Source organism: Schistocerca gregaria, chromosome 1 (genome assembly GCF_023897955.1).
Source record: "Schistocerca gregaria isolate iqSchGreg1 chromosome 1, iqSchGreg1.2, whole genome shotgun sequence".
NCBI lineage: Eukaryota > Metazoa > Arthropoda > Insecta > Orthoptera > Acrididae > Schistocerca > Schistocerca gregaria.
The window spans coordinates 824,402,626-824,428,868 of NC_064920.1; the positions used below are offsets into that span (position 1 = coordinate 824,402,626).

Below are 26,243 nucleotides of genomic sequence, written 5' to 3' on the forward strand. Positions count from 1 at the left end.
TACTCAGCTACAGCACAGCCATCAGGTCACGAGACTGCAAACAAATAGCAAGACATCCTAGGAAATGCTCGAGAACACAGCCGCAAGCAAGCCAGACCCGCGCGGCGAGAAGCCGCCGACATGATCGCTCTCCATGATGTTTAGATGGTGCTGTCAACAAACTCCGAACATAAATTTCTTACTGAATTACACTGAAACTGAAAGCTACTGTTTAACCACGAATGCACTTGCAGAACCTTTCCAATAGGTCATACATCCTAGGAAATAAGCCTTGCTAAAATGGGAGGTGTAAAAGAGAACTATTAAAAAGGAGCTGTAAATTCTTTCAAGAAGTAAAATAAATAACAACTCGATTAGGTCTTACCATTAGCTGGAGGCTAAACTTAAAGGGCTAGATAATAATAATAATAATATTAATAATAATAATATTATTATTATTAATAATAATAATAATATCAGAGAGCACGCCACTTCTAAAATATAGTGAAAACAAATATTGAAATTCAGAAACAGTTTTTACGCTCGCATAAAGCAATTTAAAACTAAAACGCAACATTTTAAAGAACTAGATAATTCATAGGCCCCAGATATAATTATGCGTGGAAGTTGGGCACATTACATATTAAGGCAAATCGCCGTAACACCCAGGTATGGCGCAAGGCACCAGATTTCATACACCACAAAGGAACAGCCACAACTTTGAGCAAGACCGTCCACCCAATAAAAATCAGAGCATAAACGCTAAAGCCTAGTGCCGAATGTTACATTCATATACACATCCATGATCTTCACATATCGTAAATCGTCATTATTGTCTATAGCAAGGCTCATATCTCTCTTTCCAGTGTTCCGCACGCTTCTCTGCAACATGGAAGTGCATGGGGCCAGCAAGGATGGACCAGTCAACAGGTGTGTGTGATCGTTTGTTGTCCTCTACATTCGCAGGGCTCTTCTTTGGCGTATCTCCACTTCAACAGGTTATCCTTTGATCTTCCCATTTGAGACCTAAGTCTATTTAGGCTCTTCCAGACTCTCCATTCCATTTGTGATCCAGCGAAAGTTTATCTTAATGTTCCAACTTTTCATGCTCCCTTTAACCAATTTATGTTTCCACATCGATTCTCTTGTATTTTGACCTTCGTTTAGTGGACATTCAACTTCTATGAAATCTTTCCTAGATTTAAGTCTTGCCATTGCTGGCTGATGTGCGTACAGGGAATGTCTTCTGTCTTTGAACTGCCTGCTTCGTTCAATAGTGCCAATTTTTGACCTCTGATCTGTGGGGGTACTATTCCAGAACACATATAAAGGAGATCATGGTTTGTAGGCTTCCCATAATTAATCGACATGAGTCATTCACTGCTGCCTCTAGCTTATGGGCATGTGTCGTTCTTATCCATACAGGGCATGCATATTCAGCTGGAGCAAAGTACAATGTCAGGAATGATGCACACAGAATTTCAGGATTTGCTCCCCAGTTTGAGTTGGTAAGTTTGCTAATTGCACTATTCCGTGTGTTGACTTTTGCTCTATATTCCCCTTTTTTTGCCCTTTTTATGTATGAGTTCCCCAGGTTTTTTTTTTTCTTTTTTTAAGCCGCTTGGCTGAAGAGCAATGGACTGTGCCGCTGCTAACCCTCCCTTGCCCAAATGGGGAAGGGGCATAAAATTACAATAAAGGAAAAAAAAAAGTCTTGACAGTCAGTCGCTCCTGATGAAGACGATGGACGTTCCACCCTGAACTGTAGTGGCAAGAAGTCTGAGAATGTTTTGTACAACAGCACGGTCATGAAAGACTTCATTCTTGCAGTACATAAAATTCTTTGAAATTATCCATTGCTTTCCATATAGATCTTTACTTTTATTTACTTATAATTGTATAGGCTCCCATGGCCAGAGCTAATTGATAAAAATTTTCGAGTATGGCACCACATCATAATGTATGAAACTATACTGGAGGAATCAACATTTTGCCCACGGTTAGTGTTGTCCTTGGTCTCTGAATCTATCCAGAAGACCAAGAAGGCCATTGAAATCCTGGGCGGAATGTTGGATTCTCTGTATAGTTTCACACTTTATGACACAGTTCCATACACAGAAAACACATCAATTGTATGTACTTGATGGCTTTCATTGTGTGTTTCAAGTTTTCGTATTTGACATGTCTTTTAGAAATTATAGCTAGCTTTACTTATTTTTACTGGTCAGAAACAACTGTGATTCGCAGTGAATTAATTTGTTTGAGGCATAGCTCTCGTGAACCAGTCCTCCAGTCTCGTATGAGAGCAAAACTTATCTTAATTTTAACACTACAAAAGTATATGTGTCTACAGTCACAGTTTACTTACTGTGCCTAGTGGGTACCGGTTTTGGTGCACAGTAATATCTTGAGGCATGAGGCGAAACAAATTGCGACTCTAGACACACACATTTTTTCAGTACGGTACTGATCGCTATTTGGGAATATGCTGATAAACAATTCTTTGGAAAAAACCTTTTGAACCGATTAAAATATTTCCAAATAAGCACAAGCTCACACACTCCTGGAAATGGAAAAAAGAACACATTGACACAGGTGTGTCAGACCCACCATACTTGCTCCGGACACTGCGAGAGGGCTGTACAAGCAATGATCACACGCACGGCACAGCGGACACACCAGGAACCGCGGTGTTGGCCGTCGAATGGCGCTAGCTGCGCAGCATTTGTGCACCGCCACCGTCATTGTCAGCCAGTTTGCCGTGGCATACGGAGCTCCATCGCAGTCTTTAACACTGGTAGCATGCCGCGACAGCGTGGACGTGAACCGTATGTGCAGTTGACGGACTTTGAGCGAGGGCGTATAGTGGGCATGCGGGAGGCCGGGTGGACGTACCGCCGAATTGCTCAACACGTGGGGCGTGAGGTCTCCACAGTACATCGATGTTGTCGCCAGTGGTCGGCGGAAGGTGCACGTGCTCGTCGACCTGGGACCAGACCGCAGCGACGCACGGATGCACGCCAAGACCGTAGGATCCTACACAGTGCCGTAGGGGACCGCACCGCCACTTCCCAGCAAATTAGGGACACTGTTGCTCCTGGGGTATCGGCGAGGACCATTCGCAACCGTCTCCATGAAGCTGGGCTACGGTCCCGCACACCGTTAGGCCGTCTTCCGCTCACGCGCCAACATCGTGCAGCCCGCCTCCAGTGGTGTCGCGACAGGCGTGAATGGAGGGACGAATGGAGACGTGTCGTCTTCAGCGATGAGAGTCGCTTCTGCCTTGGTGCCAATGATGGTCGTATGCGTGTTTGGCGCCGTGCAGGTGAGCGCCACAATCATGACTGCATACGACAGAGGCACACAGGGCCAACACCCGGCATCATGGTGTGGGGAGCGATCTCCTACACTGGCCGTACACCTCTGGTGATCGTCGAGGGGATACTGAATAGTGCACGGTACATCCAAACCGTCATCGAACCCATCGTTCTACCATTCCTAGACCGGCAAGGGAACTTGCTGTTCCAACAGGACAATGCACGTCCGCATGTATCCCGTGCCACCAAACGTGCTCTAGAAGGTGTAAGTCAACTACCCTGGCCAGCAAGATCTCCGGATCTGTCCCCCATTGAGCATGTTTGGGACTGGATGAAGGGTCGTCTCACGTGGTCTGCACGTCCAGCACGAACGCTGGTCTAACTGAGACGCCAGATGGAAATGACATGGCAAGCCGTTCCACAGGACTACATCCAGCATCTCTACGATCGTCTCCATGGGAGAATAGCAGCCTGCATTGCTGCGAAAGGTGGATATACACTGTACTTGTGCCGCCATTGTGCATGCTCTGTTGCCTGTGTCTGTGTGCCTGTGGTTCTGTCAGTGTGATCATGTGATGTATCTGACCCCAGGAATGTGTCAATAAAGTTTCCCCTTCCTGGGACAATGAATTCACGGTGTTCTTATTTTAATTTCCAGGAGTGTAATATCTCGATACTGGTAACTAATTTACCTAACAATAATAACATCGACAAAGAGATTTCGATAACTCTCTTTGAATTCTTGAATTCACCACTGGATGCCACGAGAGGCGGACCCGCCACACAAAGGGTGGCAGGGGGTAATGTGTTGTCAGTCGAGAAGCGGCATCAGCAGAATGGATAGGTCTAGAAAGCGCAGTGACTTCGAATGCAGACTAGTCACTGGATGCCACTTGAGTAACAAATCCAGCAGGGACATCTCAAAACTTCTAGAGCTGCCCAAGTCGACTGTCTGCAGTTTGTTTGTAAACCGGAAATGCGAAGGGACAGCCACCGCTGTAGTAAGACTAGATACCTGACATGGTGATGGACAGGGACCATCCAGCATTTGCCGATAACAGTTATGAAAAAATTGCATGAAATCAACAGAAGGATGGTTGGTTGGTTCATTGATTAATTGAGGAAAGGGAGATCAAACAGGGAGGTCATTGGCCCCATGATTGAAGAGGGCAAAAATCAAGGGAGGAACATCACAGATAGCACAGTCCTGTCAAGGGGCAAGGGAAACAGGCAAAAAAAGAGGTTAAAGGAACGCGAGGGCAGTGAGAGGAGGAGAGAACAGGAGAGGGATTGGGGGGGGGGGGGGGGGAATCGGTAGAGCAGGGGTGCAACAGAAACGGTAAGTGTGGTGGGGCATCAGCACTGCCAACGTCCTGTCCTGATTCCCACACCAAACTACAATTATGACACAACAGGGACAACACCATGGCAAAAGGACACAAGAAAAGGAGAACAAAACCGCACAAAGCACCGGACAAAACTTAGGGAAAAGGCGTGGAGAAATTGGCTGGCTTAGGGCGTCCGCTAACACCTGGGAAAAGGAAGGTGGGAGAGCATACTTATGTGAAGGTGGAGGCAGTCCAGCAAAATATCGATCATCATGAGGGGGCCCCACAACTAAAAAGTGGGAGGCACCTCATTGCACAGTAAAAAGCCACGGGACAACACAGTATGGCCTATCCAAAGGTAGGAGAGGATCGTAGATTCCCACCTCCCGGGCAGACGATAGGCAAGTTTATTACATGGTATACCAACATGGCTGGGAAACAGAAGGAAATCAGCTGAACGAGCAACATCGCCAAGATCGAGAAGGTCGTGGATGGCAGAGACAGGGAGGGGGGGGGGGGAGGGGTGAGCAACACTGAGCTATAGCTTGAAAGCCACTTATTGAGTTTGTACACAACAAAACTCAGGTGAGGGGGAACAGTTAAATAAAACAAAAAGGCAAATAGATAGCCATTAATTCTGCAGTAAACATTCCACATGTGGCAGGCAAGAGGTGTCCATGCCAAAAGAACATGTAAAGGAGAATACCACCTGATCGGCGGATTTAGAGCCATCAGTGCAGAAAACAATGGCTTCCTGAAACTTCCAGGGGAGCGTTTGGAACGAACAGTGGAAGAACATGGGAGCAATGAAGGCTTTCAGGCTCCAGAAAAGAACTATCTGAATCCATGGCTAAGGAACTAACTAAAGGGGGGGGGGGGCGAGAGAGAATGCGCAGAGAGGACAAGGATGGGAGATGGAAATCACGCCACATAGAAGCAAGGCAGAGTCCAGCCAGTAAACCACTTGAGGTCGGACAGCATGTGGCATACAGAGCAGGGGTGCCCCAATGGTCTAGCAGTGAATTAATAGCCATGAGAAAAATGACACTTTATCTTATTACAGAGCTCTGAGGAATGCCATTCTCCCAGGTCTGAAGCCATGAGAAGAATAGAATAGGAGAGGTGAGGAGGAGAAGAGCAGATAGTTGTGGCATAGGAAACCAGGAGCTGGGACTGCCGACCCAAAAGCAAAGGTATCCCATTGTCAGCCAGAAGACTATCGGTAGGGCTAGTGCAAAAGGCACTGGTGGCTAAATGGTTACCACAATTGTGAACTGGGTGCAAGAGGAGCACAATGGAAGGAGCATCTGATCCATAAACTTGACAACCACAGTTCAGACTAGAGAGAATTAATGCCTGTTAAATCCGGAGTAGGATCGAACGATAGACACCCCAAGAGGTGTGGGAAAGGAAGCAAAGAACATTGAGTTTACAAAAACAGCCAACCTTCATATGATGGGTGTGGGACAACGGAGCAAGTTTCTTGTCAGAAATGAGTCCTAAGATACGGAATTGGGGGACCATGTTCAGATGTTGGGTGTCGAGGTAGAGCTCCAGATCAGGGTGGACTGCAGTACAGCAACAGAAACGCACCACCCTCGACTTAAGGGTACAGAACTGAAAACCGTGCGAGAGTTTCCTTGTGAAAGCGCGGTGGATGGCACCCTGTAGTAGTTGTTTCACAGAGGCCATTAATTATCCGCTAGCTCAAACAATGAAATAATCTACATACAGAGCAGGGGTGCCCCAATGGTCTAGCAGTGAATTAATAGCCATAAGATAAAGGACACTTTATTACAGAGCTCTGAGGAATGCCATTCTCCCAAGTCTGTGGAGAGCTGAGAATTGCGCCAGCCTGAACTCTGAAAGACTGGAAGAACAGGAACTGGCGAATGAAAATCGGGAGGGGGCCCCGAAGACCCCACTCATGGAGTGTATGGAGGATGTTATGGCGACAAGTTGTGTCATACGCCTTAAAAATATCGAAGAAAACTGCGAAAAGATGGCGACGCTGAGAGAAGGCTTGCTGAACTTAAGTTTCCAATCGAAGCAGATGGATGTCGGTTAGTTAACAGACAAAAGGTCCCGAGATTCGAAGGCCCAATTGAGCCAATGAGCCACCATCCATTCTAGTAACTTGCATGGGACATTGGTCAGACTGATTGACTGGTAACTATCAAGGGATGATAGATCCTTGCCAGACTTAAGGACAGAAACCACAATACTATCTCTCCACTGAGATGTGAAAATACCTTGTAGCCTAATATGGTTTAAACACCCAGAGAGAAGATACTATCGTTATAGAGGATATGGGTGGAATCATGCCCAGAGGCTGAATTGTGGGAAGAAGAGAGGACCAGAAGAAGATCCCATGCAGAAAAACATTCACTGGTGGATTCTACCAGAAAAGAGGTAAAACATAAATGGGAAGCTTCAGCTTTGGACGAAGGCAGTTGGATAGGAGGCTGACGCTGTCGCACAATGGGTTGTGAGGTGTTCCACAAAAACTGATTCACCTGTACAAAGGCCACCTGGAAGGGCAAGGCCCAAAATGGAGGACTGCCACTGATAACCTTGGAGGGTGCTGAGTGTAGCACACACCCACGATGAAGGGACAGAAGAACCTAGCGAGGAGACAAAGCATTCCCAGCACATCTGCTTGCTCTGTTTGATTAAACATCACGCTTTAATCCAAAGATGTTTAAATATAGCGTAACGACCGAATGCGGTCAAAACGAACGCCAGAGCGTAAGTAAGTTGCAACAGAGCCAGCTGCAGGCAGGCAAGAGTGTTATCAATTGAAAAGCAAAACACGGGAAACCTGTTGCGAAACAGAGAGAGCTGGGCGCGATATAGCAACAGCTGATGCTGCAGTACGTTAGTGGAAGAATGGAAGTGTTTCCTCACTTGCCACCATAGAAGTGTTTAGAGAACGTTCCTTAAGTCCTAAAGTAACATAGTCTGGTGCATATATGTACCCCATCGACCTTGAACTAAAATATTCTCATCTCAGTATCACAGCCTACACCATGTGCCTGTGGCATCCAGAGCAACATCCCAGAATATAGTACTGGAATCACTGTTCGATCCTGGGATGGTCCAACCAGCCCTGACTCACGAGACCAACTGCTGCCAGAGCAGAGAGCCACCTACTCTCTGGATGGAGGTTGCAGCCGCGTGCTCAGTATCGTCAGCTGTGCTAGCACACTGTCATCATGGTCGCAGCCGGAGGTATCGCTGAGAGTAGCGTTCTCGTGACACAACGCACAGCCCTGCTCTTTGCACTGTCAGCAATGCCGGATATGTATTTTTTATTGTTTCGCATGAGAGGCAATTGGACTCCTCGACCAAGCTGTTACTGACATACTATGGCCACTGGCCAGAATATATTAATTAATTAAACAAATCTGCAGTCATTTTGACGTTTGAGTTCACTCTCCATGGGTGACAGTCCATGACTCATCTAACACTGGTGTCATATCACTGAAGTCACCTTCTTAGACCAACGTCTGAACCTACAGCCTATGATAGAAGATGTCCAAAACAATTTTGACTGTATTTTGATCATGGAGAAAAGGTTTGATGGTCATGCATTTTGTGAAGAGGCTTTTATTGCCTGTAGAGAGTCTGAGGATATGTCAAGGTTTAGAGGTAATGGGAGTCATGATTGGTTAGTGCCTATTACATATGCACAGTATGACCTTGAGGGCTACTCAGCGCCACGTACGGAATCAGTTCCAGTAGAATATTATACATGTAATCGTTGTGGGCGTATGGTTAGGCAATGCTCGGAGTCAAGATGGCATATGATTAGACGTAATATTTTTGTCTTCTGAATGTTAGTTCTGAAAACGATTGTTGTCAAGGATAAAGTTTAGACAGAACCAAAGACATAACGTGTGTCAGAGACAGCAGTAGTATGTATATTGCTCGAAAAGGCAGCACAATTAACAACAGATAATACAGAACTCTCTGGGTGGTAGAATCTCAATCGTCGCAACGGGGTGTAGAGTTGTCGGTCACAAATTGAACTGCTCCTTTTTCTGTTAAGGCAATCAAGGACGTGTGGGCCTTTGTGGGAGACCTTAGAGATCTGACTGAGATGGAAGGTTGGTCTCCTATGGAATTATTTACTGTTGCAAAATTGTGATTACGAGGGAAAGCTAAAACTTATGAAGGCTATACAGAAGCTCTCAATGGAGCCACAACTTGCGAAAAATTTAAAGAAGGATTAGTTCAGAGATGTACGATAAGAAATAGTACCAGACACTTTAGCGAACATCGAGTGGTAATAAGTAAGAGAAATCCGGAAACTGTGGAACAATTTGCGGACAGGATAAGGAAATTTAATGGATGCACCTATGAATTAGGAAAGGATACTGCAAGAAGCTGAGCAGCGGGCGCTCATGCTGTTTTAAGTGGGTTGCATGCGGAAAGACGTGTACGGAGAGAGTCTGACGGATTTGCGCACAGCAGTATGAGGAGATCTATTTCTCGACGGGAATGCAGGGTAAACTGACTGTGTTTGCAGCTAATATAAAATGTTTCAGAAATGGACGAACGAGGCATGTAAGGGGGCAGTGTCGTCAGCTTCAGGGTGATGTGACTAAACCAAGAGGAAATAATAGATTTAGAAGTAGAGGACCAAGGAAGAATAAGGTGTTAAACACGAATGGGAATCCCAGGTTCACCTACGGTCATTCCCAGCACCACAAGATTCTACAAGGTGCAGTGTGAAATAAGAGGAACAGTAGGAGAAAATGGTTGCAGGGTATTGCTGGACACTTGGGCGCATTTGTCGGTCCTCAGTGGTGATCTGCTGAAACTTAAGCAGTGATCCACCATGGTACAGACTATGTGGAATGGGGTCGGTGGACATAGACTTCTACCTGGATACGGTTCAATTTAAACAATTTGTAGAGATTCTGCCACACGCGAGTGAGGGCTACCACATGATTCTAGGATTACATTTCTGATATTAGTATTGTGCCATTATCGACCTTTGGCAACATGGGTTGGAACCTGACAGAAATATGATTATATTAGATGAAGCCATTGTCATTGTAGTGATGTGGCGAGAGGAGTCTGTTGCGGAAGACGAAGCGAATAAACTGTTAACGATCGTGCTAAGGCTTGATTCATATGACTCGGTACTATGAGTACTGGGAAATTACTTTGAATCGCCGTTGGGTCTAGCTTGCTGGTAGGAATTTTGTGTGTGGTGGAACCATTAGAAGACAATGAAGTATTAGATCAAGCTGGTTGTTTAGATTTGTACACATACAAGAACAAAAGTTGAAAAGGAGGTACCTGTTTTTGTAGATAATTTTAGTGCAGAGGACAGAGGATTAACAAAGGGGTTGTTAATCGCTAATATGGATATGGAAGAAGAATGCGACACAAGAGGTGTGAGCCATGGTCAAGAGCCGAACGCCATTGGAACTATATTAAAAGGATAAGTGAAGCATCAGAGGGCGGCCAAGAAGGAACGGATGGAAAACTTACTTCTGGGATTTAAGGATTTATTTTTTCCAAAGGGGACATTATCAGTTATGCATATTAACAGCACCTCATACCAATGGAAAATTAATCACCAGTCTACTGCAGACCATACGGAATACCTAGGTACTTGCAGCCAATTTTGGAGGAATTTATCGATCAACAGCTGTATGATGGAATAATTGAAGAAAGTGATAGTGCATGGAAGGCAGTAATAGGAAAAAATCAACAGATGGAACAAGAAAATATAAGCGTTGTTGTGATTATACATATCTAAATGCGAAGACCATAACGGGCAAATAACCTTTGCAAAACATCACAGAAACCTTGAACCATTTAGGGTAATGAAAATATTTTTCAGCAATGGATTTGAAGAGTGGTTATCACCACGTAGGGGTTGCACCACACGATCGACACAAAACAGCGCTTTCGGTACCCTAAGTACACCATCAGTTCAGAAGAATGTCATTTGAATTCAAAAATGTACCTGCAACGTTTCAGAGATTGTTGAATAGAGTACTCAGAAGTGTATCTCGATGACATAATCGTTTATGGCAGTGATATGGAGCAGCATCCGCAGCGGTTAAGTGAAGTATTACTAAGGTTAAAAGCAGCTAAGTTCACATTGAGTACAGAAAACCGTAATTTTGTGATGGAAGATGTAGCATACGTAGGTCATACCGTAAGTAGAGATGGGGTTAAGACAAACCCTAGATTAATCAGAGCTGTACGTGAATTTCCTGTGCCAGAATCTGTAAAGGAGTTGCATTCGTTCCTAGCAGCGCTATTACCGCCGGTTCGGAAAAGGATTTGGGGATATTGCCATCCCATTGATACAATTGTTAAAAAAGAGTGCCAAATTTGTATGATCAGAAGAGTGCCAGCATGCTTTTTAGGATCTGAAAGAAGTTCTAACATCGAGTCAGATATTGGTATTTTTGGGCTTTTAACAGAGAATTTGTTTTATGATGTTAAAAGGTATGAAGACACTCATGAATGGTGGTGGCAATGGCCATACTCCACCATGGAATGGGGCCCATCAAGTGGGAAACGGCAATGCTGGCAGTGCAGATTATCTTATGTGAGTGATCACGGACGACTTCATCAATATAGCCTGACAAAGAAGGTGTAAACACGACCTGGCAGGTATATAGAGGCTAATAAGCGTGATGGAAAGCCCAGCGGCGTAACCCGGTCATTGGGAGGCGGGAAGGGAACGAGAGAATCAACAGGAAGTGGTCACTATGACAGAGGTCATCGTGTGGCTACTAGTGTAAGGAAAAAGAAGGGGAGGGCAAGAGGGCGAAAGATCAAGGTCAGAAAAAGTTCCATATGTGACGCGAAAATGAGTAGGGAACCATCATTAAGAAGGCACAGGTCATGGTCTGCAAGAAATTGGTCAATGAGGAGCTACCGACTAGACAAAAAAAGCACTACCCCACAAACGGTGATGGCCATTAAAATCTATAAGGAGGAGGAAGGGAGGAGAGATTTGATGAAGGACGGCAGTTAGGGCAGCAGGTGTAACTAAGTGGCCTTTCAGGAGTAAGATAGAGGTCGTGAACTGTGACTGCAGAATCCAAGTGGACCCAGATGGCAACTGCTTCCAGTGTAGTACAAAGTGGGATCCACATACTTACAACGTCCACATGAATCAACGGGCAAACGCCACTGGAAGCCCTCAAAGGGCCAACCTAGTTCTGAGAGAAAGCACAGAACCCTTGAAGGGTGATATCCACATGGGTGGTGAACAGGCTGGAGTCAATCATGCCTCAGAACACCATCTGTCACCAATGAGGACGAGGTGACATCCATAAATAAGAGCTCAGACTCAGGTTTTGAGTGGGAGAAGACACCTCCAGGGACACTGGGGTGGGGGGAGTGGTCTTGTCCTGGATCTTATGTTTCTTCTTCTCTTTTGTAGGTTGAGGATGGAAGGACAAAGAAGGAGAGCAGGCTTCTATAAGATCCAGAACTGAAAGAGGGCAGGCGAGCTTGGGGCACACAGACTGTGTGTCCTGTGGGTGAGCTGTGGTAGCAAGCATCCAGGCTAAGGGACGCTGGGGGCGCCGAAGAAGGGACTACTTCTTCGGCCAGGGAGGGTGAGTGGCACCTGGTGGGTAGGAATGGGAACTGCAGGGACGGGGAGAGAGGAGGAGAGGAGAGGGTTAAGGACATAAAGGCAAAGATAGAAGTCATTGACACAGGGTGAAGTCAGTCATATTTCTAATGAACATGAATGTAGGATAAGTGATAAAGGGACTTATGCTCCAGAATCTTCTTTTCCTACTTATAACTCGGGCAATCTGGTGAGTGTGAAGAGTGATGGTCGTGACATTTAACACAAATGAGTGGCGAAACACAGTGAGTGTCCACATTCACCACACAGAGGGTCCACTGTTCATCATGAAGACATGTGCCCGAAATGCATCCATCAAAAGCACCTGAAGGGTGGTGGGACATATGGCTTTATGCCACATCGATAACACATAACCTTGACCTTCTCCAGGAGGGTATCTTCCTCCAAAGCCAGAACAAAGGCGCCATTATTGTTGCGAATGTCCTTACGACCTTTTGCACACACCAAAGAAAATGAACATCCCTTCATTCCACACTGATTTGGAGTTCCTCATAATTTTTAAAGATGAAGTTCCTATGAAAAATAGCTTCCTGAATCATATTCGAAGACTTGCGAGGAGTAATGGACACCACAATGTCGCCAAGATGAGCACAAGCACGAAGGGCTGCAGACTGGATGGCAGAAGAAGTTTTGATAAACAGGGAACCCGACCAAATTCTACTGAGAGATCCTCTTTGTAAAACTCGTCTTCGATGTTTTCGACAAAAGTAACGGTTTTGTGGCAGTGTTGACGTCCCCATCCGTCCTAGGATAGACCAGATAGCAGGAAAGTGTTTCATCCCAAACTGGAGAGCCTAGGCCTCCTCCCAGGGTACAGCCAGGGAAATGAAGGCCACAGAATCATCAGAAGCCGCATTCAGTGGTCCACTACCAACTGAAGAGACACCCGTAGAAGACTAGCCAGTTTTGTGGAGCTTGTCATGTTTCATGTACAAAGAATTCGCCCTATACCACCCACTCCAATCAAGGGCTCTCCCCATGGTCTTCACCCAACCACTGCAAGGGCCGTCTGGCATGACAGCCATTGCTGAGAGTTGTGATGCCCTAGAATGATAAGCAACCACTCTGTAGCATACATAGGGAGGGAAGAGCTCAGTTAAGAAAAGTGTGATCCCTTTATCATCAGGGACCTCAACCAGATGGGTACATATCAGCTGCACTATAAAAACTGGCTACACATGCTGGTGACCTAGCAGGATGTAGGAGGCCTACAGCAGGAAACGGAAGAGGAGAGGGAGACAGGAAGAGGTATCCACACCATAGATGCTAGGGAGGGAGTGCTTCCCAAAATGGTTCACATAACGGAGAGGAAATTTAGAAGCAGAGGTCCAATCCCAAAGGGGGACCAAAAACCCAAAAAGGATGGATGAACAAGAAAAGACAAGGGAACAAAACCGCAAGGAATGCAGGAAACCAGGTGGACAGCTACATCGACGTAAGTAAGAACATCGAGAGAGGACAAGGAGGTAGCAGAGGGGGAGGAGTGAGGACAGGAAGGAAGGGACTCAGAGAAGGAAATGCAGCCTGGGAAGGAAGAATGGGCTGCAATAGATCAGGGCACCATGTGCGCCAATCACAAAGACACGAAAGAACCGTGAGCCCTCACCTCCCTCCCACCCCCGCCCATCCCCTCCCGGACAGTCAACAGAAGAAAGTTCCTGAGTTAGAAAATGCTACCATTAGCCAAGCTAGCACAATGATTTGACCTATGGAGTTGTAAAGAATGGGATAAAATAATCGAGCAGGTTCTTTCAAGCCAAAAATTTTCGCAGTCTCTGGTAAGGGACGGCTGTGGTGGTGTAGAAAGCGAGGGCACAGGACAGTGGGTGACTGGAAATGAGTCATTTGGAGTGATGAATCAAGATATGTCTCCTGGTAATCCAATGGAAGGATTTGGAATTTGCAAATGCCTGGAAAGTTCTACTTACATTCACGTGAAGTGCCAACAATGAAGTACAGAGGATGGTACAGGGATGTTTTTCATGGTTGGGGTGTAGTCGCTTATTACTCTTAACATAATGTAGAATGCGGAAAATGTAAATACATTTTACAGCATTCTATACTGCGTACAGTCAAGATGTCGAGGTGGCGTCAACTAAAAAGGACTTGCAGTAGGCGACCGGTCTACCCGACGGGAGGCCCTAGCCACATGACATGTCATTTACATGTCATTTTTCTCACTGCATACGGTAGAGCAACTTTTGATGACATTTTATAGGCATGACAACATACATTGTCAAAGCAACATCTATGAGGCAATAGCTTGTGGACAATAACATTCCTGAAATAGACTAGCCTACCTGGAGTTCTGACCTGAACCCAATGGAACATCTTTGTGATGAGTCAGAACAACGACTTCCTTCTAGACCCCAGTGTCCAATATCATTACCTTCTCTGGTTTCGGTTATAGAAGAATGGGCTGCCATTCCGCAATGATGTTCAGACAAGTCATTGAAAATGTTTGCAGCAGAGTTCAAGCCAGCAAAAGACGAAGGGTGCACACACCAACTAATAAGTGTCCGGATACTTTTGATCATTGTACAGGGTGTCCAGAAAAGGACTCCCTGATTTCAAAATTAAATATCTCGAAAACAAAGATGGATAGGGGAATGCAGTAAACGGTATGTTTATTGTGAAAATGGTTCAAATGGCTCTGAGCACTATGGGTCTTAACATCTATTGTCATCAGTCCCACAGAATTTAGAACTGCTTAAACCTAACTAACCTAAGGACACCACACAACACCCAGCCATCACGAGGCAGAGAAAATCCCTGACACCGCCGGGAATCGAACCCGGGAACCCGGACGTGGGAAGCGAGAACGCTACCGCACGACCACGAGATGCGGGCGTTTATTGTGAAAGCTGTAAGAAGTTTATAGAGCAATTCGAAATAATAATTGCAAAAGCTGCTAACAGATGGCGCTGTAATCGCCGTACGTAATGCCTAGTATAAATAGTGATCCGAAGCCCAGAGCCATCAGTTCCACTGCTGAAACGCGAAAGGAGGTTAGCGTTCCGCAGGAAGAGATTAAAACCATGTACTCCATTGAACAACGCGTTTTTCTGGTGCTAGAGTACCACAGGCTAGAAGACATTCCTACGGCAACAAGGCGAAGTTTTCAAGCACGAATTAATGTTCCAAAAGGACCCGATGCGAAAACCATTCGTACGCACTTCGGAAAATTTCAACGAACAGGCAGCGTAACTGGTGATCTAGTGGGGCATGTTGGCCGCAAGCAAACCGCAGCTACGCCTGAAAATATCGCCACAGTTTCTGGAATTATTCAGCGAAATCCAATGTCATCCGTCCGTAGAATTTCATCTGAGACTGGTTTGAAGCATTCCAGCACGCGGAAAATAGTAGGAAAGAGCCTACAGGTGTTTCCATTCAAAATTCAAACGCACCAGGCCATACCCGTACGAGCAGTGCAACAAAGGGTTACCTTTGCTAATCAGATGCTCACAATGATTGATAGTGAAGGATTTGATGTTGGCTGCATCTGGTTTACAGATGAAGCACACTTCCACCTGAATGGATACGTGAATAAGCAAAACTGGCGATTTTGGGGTTCCGAAAAGCCATATTGGTGTGAAGCGAAACCCCTGTATTTTCCTAAAGTTACTGTGTGGGCTGCAGTATGCAGCAGAGGCATTATTGGCCCTTTTTTTCATTCGAGAAAGGGTCACTGGTGCACGTTACGTTGCAATTTTGGAACAATTTGTCGTCACACAGCAAGCGTTAGAGGATCGACCAGGTACTGAATGGTTTATGCAAGATGGAGCCCGACCACATCGGACCAAACAAGTGTTTCGCTTTCTTGAGGAATACTTCGGGAATCGAGTCACTGCTTTGGAATATCCTAAATTTACTGGTTCAGGCACGGATTGACCTCCATATTCGCCGAATTTGACTGCCTGTGACTTTTTTTTTGTGGGGCACAGTGAAAGACATGGTCTACCCGAAGCATCCCGCCACGCTGGACGAGCTTGAATCGGCGATCTCTGTGGCACGTGAATCCATTTCGGTTGAGACACTACGAAATGTGATGGCGAATTTCATTCTTCGTGTGCGCCACCTCTGTAGTGCCAATGATGAACATTTTGAAAACGATGTGATGTGATTGTTTTCATACGATTATTTCACTTATGTATGCTGATGTGAGCTGTGGCAGCGTACAGCGCCGTCTGTTAGCAGCTTTTGTAACTATTATTTCAAACTGCTGTATGAACTTCTTACAGCTTTAACAATAAACATACCGTTTACTGCATTCTTCTATCGATCTTTGTTTTCGAGATATTTAATTTTGAAATCATGGAGTCCTTTTCTGGACACTCTGTATATCTGCAGGTGGTGTGTATATATGGGATACCATTTCCAATAAACCAAGATTGATCTCAGACCTTTCACGAATCTTAAAGAAGCCGATACAGAAGAGACAGCCGACCAAGTGCCACGGGCAAGGCAGAAGGCGGCGTGGGCGTGCCGCGCACGTGTCTCCGCGGTGCCAGCAGGCAGCCGGCGGCGTGAATGGGCGGCAGGCGGGCCAAGGCCGTCCCAGTGAGAGCCGCCGCCGCCGCCGCCGCCGCCGCCGCCTCGCCTCGCCTCGCCTCGCGGCCAGCGCCCCTGCGCCGTCCAAACTGGCCACGGCTGCTGACGGAAATCGCACTGCAGTGGCAGCCAGGTACGCTTTGCCACTATAGCGTCACAGGCAGCTCGCCACACACGTGGCAATAGTTCCAGCAAAGATGACAAGTTCCTGTTCATGTGTGGATCGGACGGCAGTCACCTCAGTGGATTCCCGCCATTACTACACAGTTTAGTCACAATGTAGCCACCGCCTGTGTTCGAGGTCAGGGTGCACTAACCATTCACAGACGGCAGTTGGCAGCACTAGCAGTACAGGGTTGGTTTGGGATACAAAGGGACCAAACTACAGGGTCATCAATCCCTTTTTCCTGACGCAAACAAGGCTCAAGGTAAAACAACACCCAAATTTAATTTGTGGAGTTAAAATGGGGTAAAAGGATTAGAGAATCACACCTTAAGAGAAAACGAAAGAAAGGAAGAAACAAAAAAAAAGGGGGGGGCACGTACATCGCAAAGAAAAGTAGAGGAAGGTATTAAAACCATTGAGCGGGTAGTCCTGGCTGGCTGACCACAAGGATAAAAAGAGGTTGAGCCAGGCACTCTGAGACACACGAAAATGTCCAGCAAAAGGACAAAGAGAGATGAACATACATAGCCGCGCGGGATTAGCCGAGCGGTCGAGGCGCTGCAGTCATGGACTGTGCGGCTGTTCCCGGCGGAGGGTGGAGTCCTCCCTTGGGCATGGGTGTGTGTCTTTGTCCTTAGGATAATTTAGGTTAAGTAGTGTGTAAGCTTAGGGACTGATGACCTTAGCAGTTAAGTCCCATAAGATTTCTCACACATTTGAACATGAACACACATAGGGAAAAGATGAACAACAAGGCAAATAAAATGCACAGAAATGATGACAGAAAGTGAAATCGGGCGGAAGGTGCAGGCCTCTGAGAGAAGGCCAGACGCCCACCCTTAAATGGTACGATACCCCCCCCCCCCCCTTTCACGAATAAAACGTTAAACTGCATCTGCTGTTGAGGCATTGTCATCTAACACCGTAGGCAGAGTACTGGGAAGGTTAAAAGTCTGCTGCAGAGCGGCTAAAATTGGGCGGTCCAACAAGATGTGGGCGACAGTCATAGGGGAGCCACAGTGACACCAAGAGGAACACAAAGCGTGTCGGAGGGGTGAGGGAGAGGGGGGGGGGGAGGAAGACAGTACAGTTGTTGCAATGCGCAAACAGAGCGATTTATCTGACGTCCAAAGCGGCATGATCAAAGGCTTTCCCGTAAACGGTGGAAGCAATGCTGAAATGGCTAAGTTTGTGAACTGTTTGAGTGCCACCGTGGTTAAAGTATACTGCGCACCGCAAAATGGTGCTATCCAAAACCGTCGCCGAGGCAACTGTTATGCACCACAGGTCATAGACGAAAGCAGGGAAAGACGCAGCGAAGATGTATACGGGCGAATACACGTGCAGCTGTGGAGCAACTGACCGCCCAGACGTACCAAGGGTCTACCAAGGACGACGGATCAGCCAACATTACTGCATGTGGATCTCCACAGCACGTTGCTGGTTCATGCATAAATAATGACTGCAGTTCATCGGCGGCGATGAATCACGTTTTACGGTCTATCGGACAGATGGCCGTTGGCGTGTAGGGCGTGGAACGTCTGAAAGCAAACACCCTGAAACAATCGTCGGAAGCGTCAAGGTTGGAGGAGGGAGCGTTGTGGTCTGGGGAATGTTTTTGTGGCATTCCTTGGGTGATCTCGTCATTCTGAAAGGCAGAATGGATCAACACAAGTATGCATCTCTCCTTGGGGACGATGTCCACCACTACGTGCACTTTGTTTTTCCTCAGCACCATGCCCTAAATAAGCAGACCGATGCAACGTGTCTCAGAACATGTTGTCTACGTGCGTGGTTCGAAGAACGCCAGGACGAGCTTACCGTACTCTCCTAACGAAGATCTATGGAACCACGTCGATCGGGCTGTTCGCGGCATGAGCCGGCCGGGGTGGCCGAGCGGTTCTAGGCAGTCTGGAACCGTGCGACTGCTCGGGCATGGATGTGTGTGACGTCCTTAGGTTAGTTAGGTTTAAGTAGTTCTAAGTTCTAGGGGACTGATGACCTCAGAAGTTAAGTCCCATAGTGCTCAGAGCCACTTGAACCATTTTTCTTGTTCGCGGCATGGATCCTGAAACGATAAAACCAGCGCAGCTGTCCACGACACTGGAATCAGCATGGTTCCACATCCCTGCCGATACCTTCCAGAACTTCACAGACTCTCTTCGTGCACGTCTCGTAGCTGTCCGTGTTGCAAAAGGTGGTTATTCAGGCTTTTGACATGTGATCACATTACAGTGACTGGACCAAGTACTTGACACTGCACATGCCTGCAGGTGGCAGTTCTTTGTTTCTGGTTAGCAATTCAACGCTCAGATCTACGGTGGTGATTTCTGATACGGATGCTGTTAAGAAATATTAGATTTGTCTCATGGGGAAGATATAGCAGTTTATGTCTGCATGGCCAACTTCTGCAAGAGTTGTCATGTCAATTATTATTTTAGCCGTCTTAAGCTTATTGCGGTTGAAGTGGGTTTTTTTACCATACACAAATATAATATTTTTATTTTGCTATTTATAGATTAAAAATTTTTTAAGTTTGAAGTAAAATTTACTTATGGTATTTTCTGTTGTTCACCTGTTCTGAAGTCCATTACTTTTTCTTTCCTACATCTACATATACACTCCGCTAGCCACCAAGGGGTGTGTGGCGGAGGGCACAATTCGCGCCAAAGTCATATTTTCCCCCCTCTGTTCCACTCGCGGATCGCGCGAGGGAAAAACGACTGTCTTAACGCCTCAGTACGAGTTCTAATTTCCCTTACCTTTGAACTCGCAATTTGAAAGTTGGTGGCCATAATGTACGCTCTACATCCTCGGCGAAGATCGGATTTCGGAATTTAGTGAGCAGCCCCTTCCGTTTAGGAGGGCGTCTATCTGCAAGTGTGTCCCACTTCAAACGTTCTATGAGATTCTATGAGATTTGTAACGCTCTCGCGATGGTTAAACCTACCAGTCACGAATCTTGCCGCTCTTGTCTGGACCTTCTCAATCTCTTGAATCAGACCCAACTGGTAAGTTTCACATACAGACGAACAATACCCTAAGACTGGACGAACTAACGTATTGTAAGCAATTTCCTTTGTTGAAGGATTGCATCGCTTCAGGATTCTACTAATAAACCGCAATCTAGAGTTCGCCTTGCCCATATAATTGCGTATAATTACGAAAAGTGAATTTGGAACCAGGCTATCGACTACAAACTCCGTTAACAACAAACGAAAAAGCAGTAGACTTCAAAGCACGTAAACAAGAGAAAAAATCACTGTAGCTAAATCATATGTCAAATTTATAAAGATCGGCTGTTGTTAGTCGGTAATTGCCATAATATACAAGCATCATATGTATATTTCCAGAATGATTACTAAAGATGTTTTGTAAATAAAAGGGAAACGCGTCAGGTGAAAACACTCCTAAACTGGAATAAGCCTAAAACAGTAAAAGGGTATTGCCAATGCCATTAAGAACAATACTAGCAAGTGAACAAAGTACTATAAATATAGACCTATCGATTCTTCCTTCTGCAGTTTACACTTTTTATTGCTTATCATGTTATAGACTATCAGAGGGAAAAACCTAATAGCTAAATTCATAACTTTTAGCATACAGGGACAAATAATTTAGTTTTTATTTAAGTAAAGTAATACAGTAATGAAGACCACTGTACATTTGAACGACACAAACCGCAAATTCTTCATTTAATTTCTTTAATGAACGACCATTTGTTTATTTCAAAACGTCGTTTTACCTCAGGGAAACGATTCGTCAACGCCATAACAGGTGCGGGTGTAGGCAGATATCTTGTTGGCCTCACTGTCACTGTAAAGACATCGCGTCCGTATGCTGCGGACCCACGCCAACTCTCCAGCAGAAATTGTTCAGCAGTGACTGCGAATTTGACACAGCCGGGATACTACTGGAGTGTGCTCTACACTACGGTGCTTTTAATCCTGGAGTACACCATCTTCACTATAGTGGACAGATGACTGTCTGTCGAAATTAACTAAAATTAGGGTCAATCAGAGCTTCCTAAATTTGATATGGATGAGCGACTAGGCACATTTTCATCTTGGTTACGTCAACGAGCAAAACTTATTGGTGCGAGGATAATCCACAGCAACACCCCTTACAAAGTCAGAAAATCAATGTGATGCACTACCTCTTCAGAGGGCATAATCCTACCTTTCTTTTTTGAAGATTAACATAGCCGAGCAACCAGTCACATCTCATCTCAGAAGTATGCTGCCATGGTTGATACTTTCCTCGCATCTGAACTCCCAAAGTTTCCTGGAAATGAGTATTGGCTTCATTGTGCTCAAATGTCAATGGCAACAGTTCGCAGTGTGTTCGGTAACCACATCATTTCACGGAATGGGAACTTTTGTGATCTCTCAGATCTCCCGATTAATCGATCCTTGATTACGTCCTTTGGGGGATCTTGAAAATTTGGGTGTATGCTAGACGTCTAAGCACAACTGCGGAACTGTACTACACAATTCGTGCACAAATCAGAAATATTTCCACACCAATTCTGTAACATGTCGTGAACGATTTATATCGCAGACTGAGTGTCAGAGTAGCAATGGTGGACACCTGAAAGATTTTTTCAAATATTTACAGTGAGTGAAATGACTATACGCAAAGTTTTAGTTGTTGTGGCTGAAAATGTTTTACAGTATAAGACTCAACTTGTTTCGCTATATCCAAATCGGCCCGCTTTTTTGCCATGCCCTGTATTTATATGAAAGGGTGTTTTTTCTAGTATTTTTAGGAACTATCTACTTTGAAGAGACATTTTGGATAACGATATCCTGTCTAAAGATATAACTCTCTTCTAGTCCGGTTTGTCCTCTTCTCATCACAGATGATTTAGACTGTTGCCATTCGCCATATGGTGAAATATATGAGCAAGACGCAAAATGGAAATGAAACCTCTTCTATTGCCTTTCACAGCTATTATGTTACTACGCACATAAAGCGTCGTGTTTTCTATTGACTCGTTTGTACGTCCTCGTGCGCTCGTGCACCCGAGTGCCACATTGCCGGATTTCTAAGTTCTGTTTTACCTCTAATTCTCGCCGTGCCTTTATCAGTAATTCTCGGCAGTTAGGTAACAAACATGTTTCAGTTCTGTTATGTACTCGTGTGAGCAAGTCGTCATAGATTTTTTCGCCTTGCAAGCGTCGTGAGACCTTACATCGCATTCAGAGTGGTAAGTCAGTTCCTTATTTTGAAGCCGAAAACTGACAGGGCGCGAGTAGTTCCTTATTACAGCCAATAAAGAGATTAGCAGAATGTCTAATTTTTAGCAGATGTACACTAAATGGTTTTCAAGAGAATATTGAGAAACTTGAAGCCTCGTATTACCAAAGCTGAGTCCTGCCAAGTGAGAACAGTTTTCATTGGACGAGTTTTCACAGAAGGTCGAAAGAATAAAAATTCAAGACTTCGCTGAGAAGAAGCAGTTCAAACAGCTAAGGGCGCAGTGAAATGAGAAATGAAGTGGAAGGCTATTCTGATTTAAATTTAAAAAAGTACAACAAAAACAGTGGTGATAGAAAATAATCGTACAGTAGGAAAAATAGTTCTTCCAGGAAATAAAACGAAGTATACTGGAGGGAATATTACACGGATGAGAACTGGTTTTGGTGGAAGTAGTTGCATGAAGTTTGGATATCAGAAATACAAAATCCCGTACATATCGTAAAACGGATATGATTAGCGTAGAGGAAGTGTTCAAGAGCGGAACGGGCTGAAAGCAGAAATGCAAACACCTACCTGTTTTGAGCAGAGCATAACTGCCAACACCGGAAACGAAAATTGGTTCAAATGGCTCTGAGCACTATGGGACTTAACTTCTAAGGCCATTAGTCCCCTAGAACTTAGAACTACTTAAACCTAACTAATCTAAGGACATCACACACATCCATGCCCGAGGCCGGATTCGAACCTGCGACCGTAGCGGTCGCGCGTTTCCAGACTGTACCGCCTAGAACCGCTCGGCCACAAGGCCGGCTACGAAAATTGGTTCGTGCAAATTGCTGGCTTGTAACTTATTAGGTTATCATTATGAGACCAATATTACAAGCTAATAAAATTGGTTCTTACGAAGTTACTCAATAGTTGTGCGATAAATGTACGTTAACTTCTGTTCAAAGATTTCCTTACGAATAATTTACTGGTTTACTGGAACACGCGTGACCAGATTCCGTGTCAAAAGAATTATTTTTTGAGAATTTATTGCGTTCAGTGGTGCAATAAATTTTTGTGGATGCTGGTGGCAGACGCCGAATTCAAGCTCTTTAGTCTCTTTTGGACCTTTATCACTAACAAAGACTAACACTAAAGATAAATGAGACTTATGTCGCTCCGTTCCGTAAAGTATCCTCTAAGTGTCTGCAGGAGATCCGAGTCAAGAGCACGACATTAAAAACATATGCACAATCTGCTCAATATCTTCGCATGGCAACCAAGCCACTGCTGATTCAAGCACATAACAAACAGTGAAATTTCTGAAAGCAAGATACATTTAAAAAAAATCACTAGTCTGTTCTGGAAATTTATACCAGTTAATCGCTGAAAACAGATTTTTCATTTTAGGTTACAAGTTCAAAATAGATTTAATATTTAATTTATTAAGAGATTATTTTCTTATCGAGTGTCATTAGAAATTTCCCATTCTTCTTCTTTTGTAAAGCTGGATTCTTCTGGCACAGAACGCGCCTTTGCTATACTGGAGCAACACGAAAACAAAGTTGTCACTCTTGGCTCCTAGGATAGGCCCTTATCGCGTAATGTAACAGTGGCAGCGCTGTGTTGTGACTACTACGCTCCACCGCAGCCTGGCATGGATTGCAGCCAATAGTGCAACTGCTCTACCAACTCTTGACCCACAAACATGAAGTTTGCTTATTAGTAATGTCGTGGTGTTACGAAAAAAAGTTACACCTTTACTCTCTTGTTTTCTCTATCACAATAGCTACAATGGTAATGACAGTCACAGTGTCTCACATTTAAACTGTTGCGATGAAATGACTGATCAGGAAACAACAAAAACCCTCCAGTAATAGAAAAGTAATGTTTTTTTTAAACCATGCAAATGGGATTGTTCAGAGAAGTAGCGATGGATTTCCTCATTTTCAAGCTGATCCTGTCCAAAATATGTTGAAAGAATATCCTTTCTAGTAAATATTTTCGCACATGTCACTCTGTTTTTCGTCCAAATAGAATATTCACGTACAGATTAGTAGTCGGCATTTCCATGATTTGAGCGAGATACCCATCAATACGTGACGTGTGATGTGGTCAAAGTAGGAGCCTGAGGCTTGAGGTCAATCATTGCCTTCGATACTAGTCGAAATCTCGTAGTGCCTGAGCGTCTACGCGGAATCTATGCATGAGACAACTTGGAAGATCTCTCAACAATTATACTGAATAACTATTAATGAGTTTTTACTGTTCATTAGTCAAGCAGTATTCTTCATCTCACCTAACGAATTATTTAGTAATAACACTCCTTTTTCCCCATATTAAAAGATTTTCATTGAGAGTATTCCTCTCTAAACAACACATTCATTTGTAATTTTGAGTAACATCAAGTATGCTGATATCTGCGAATGTTCATGCCCTCCTGATGTGTCAGTTGGTCAGGTTTCTTTACCAGTTCCCATTGTACTATTTATTTCCGATCCTGCAGTCGAAATCAGTGCTGCCCAGACACGGTAGCTGAGGCAACGGTGGTGGTGGTAGTTGTCGTGATCGTGGTTCACTTTTCTTGCGTCTTCAGGCAACTTAAGATGCCCACTGGCTGACGTTACAGGTGGCAGCTAGTCATGGTGTGACAAGAATCGAAGTATAGCCTATTATGTATCCCTGGTAACTGCGTACGAACACCACTGCTCGCACGCTCCCTGAGCGACTTTTCAATAATTGTGCGTGAGCAACGCGTCAATCTGGGATCTGTGCATACAGATGTCTTGGATATTAGTTGTAATAAATATTAATGGCCCTTGCAAAGGCTGCAGTAAATAGGCAATTTGGCTTCTCTGGAGACCAAGAACGTTTAAATTTTACTACTTTTAGAAAAGAAAACTCTCCAAAATGATTTTAAGACATTTTTGTAATCAAAAATACAACACTGTGTATTAAGATGGTCAAACCAGTGATACTCCACTTCCTGCTCGGTAATTTTCCGTGATTGTGTCTTCAGGATTAGTCTACGTGACTACGAGATATGTTTACTGTATGTTACAGTAATTTGTATAGAATGTTGGAAGAGTTACACTGTGTCTTGATTTTAGTTTCATCTGTGGTAACAAACTCGGACGATATACGGACAGTCTACTTAAATGCCTTTTCTGACGAGTTTACCGAATTTTAACATGTGGGAAACTTCGTTATTGAAGTTAGGTGAACACATTACGCTAATGAAATCTTAAAAATACTTGAATTTTCATCTGTTACAAACAGGGACTCTGTCGCAGATCTAAGGTGAGATGATTTGAGTTAAATATGACGCACAATTATCCGTTCGCGCGTAAGGCAGTAAACGAGCGCCAGTGCGCTTTCGTTACGAGAAACAGACAGCTAGGTTTGTAGTGAACCTGTTGTTTATTTTTCTGCACTGCCTATTTACTCCTAACACCACAAAAATAAGATTATGCGTGTTTATCACAGTGGGAAAGCCTTTCTTAAATAGGCTAACCTCTGTGGCCAGAAAGAACAAAAATTATACAAGAAGGAGGCCTCTGTATTGCAGCAGTTGTATTGTAAACAATACTTTTATTCTGTGTGATACAGACGGAATTCATGAGTTAGTTACTGGTAAGATCTTTTTAAAATTTCGAAACTTAATACTGTATAGTTTTGGTATGTAGAGAGACCCTATTTGCAATTGTAAACTACCGCGCACCGCGAACATATATATGAATCCACCTGTGCTCCGTTTATATGATGCTAATGGAAAAACTCCACTGATATCACTCTTGTCGCTATAAAAGAAGCTTTTAGTATCACAGTCACTGTTACTTAGAGAAATAATCATCTCCACTGAATTCCATAAACAGTTTCACTCTGTCATGCTCTCTCTCCATGACGCTCTGCACACGTTTGACGGATTTCTTCCAATATTTAATGGTGATGTTCCTAATGCCTTCTTTTGTGAGTGTCTCGACTGAAGAGAATAAATTTACTATTGTCTCTGGAAACATAAGCTTTGATTTGCGTGCAATTTAACTCTACTGCATCGAAATGACAATAGTTAAGGT

At 44.6% G+C, this 26,243-nt stretch overlaps 1 protein-coding gene across 1 annotated transcript in view; it reads right to left on the reverse strand.

Annotated features, from left to right (window-relative positions):
- LOC126275742 (G-protein coupled receptor Mth2-like) overlaps positions 1-26,243 on the reverse strand; it is a 178,491-nt gene that overhangs the window by 119,509 nt on the left and 32,739 nt on the right. The window lies entirely within an intron of this gene.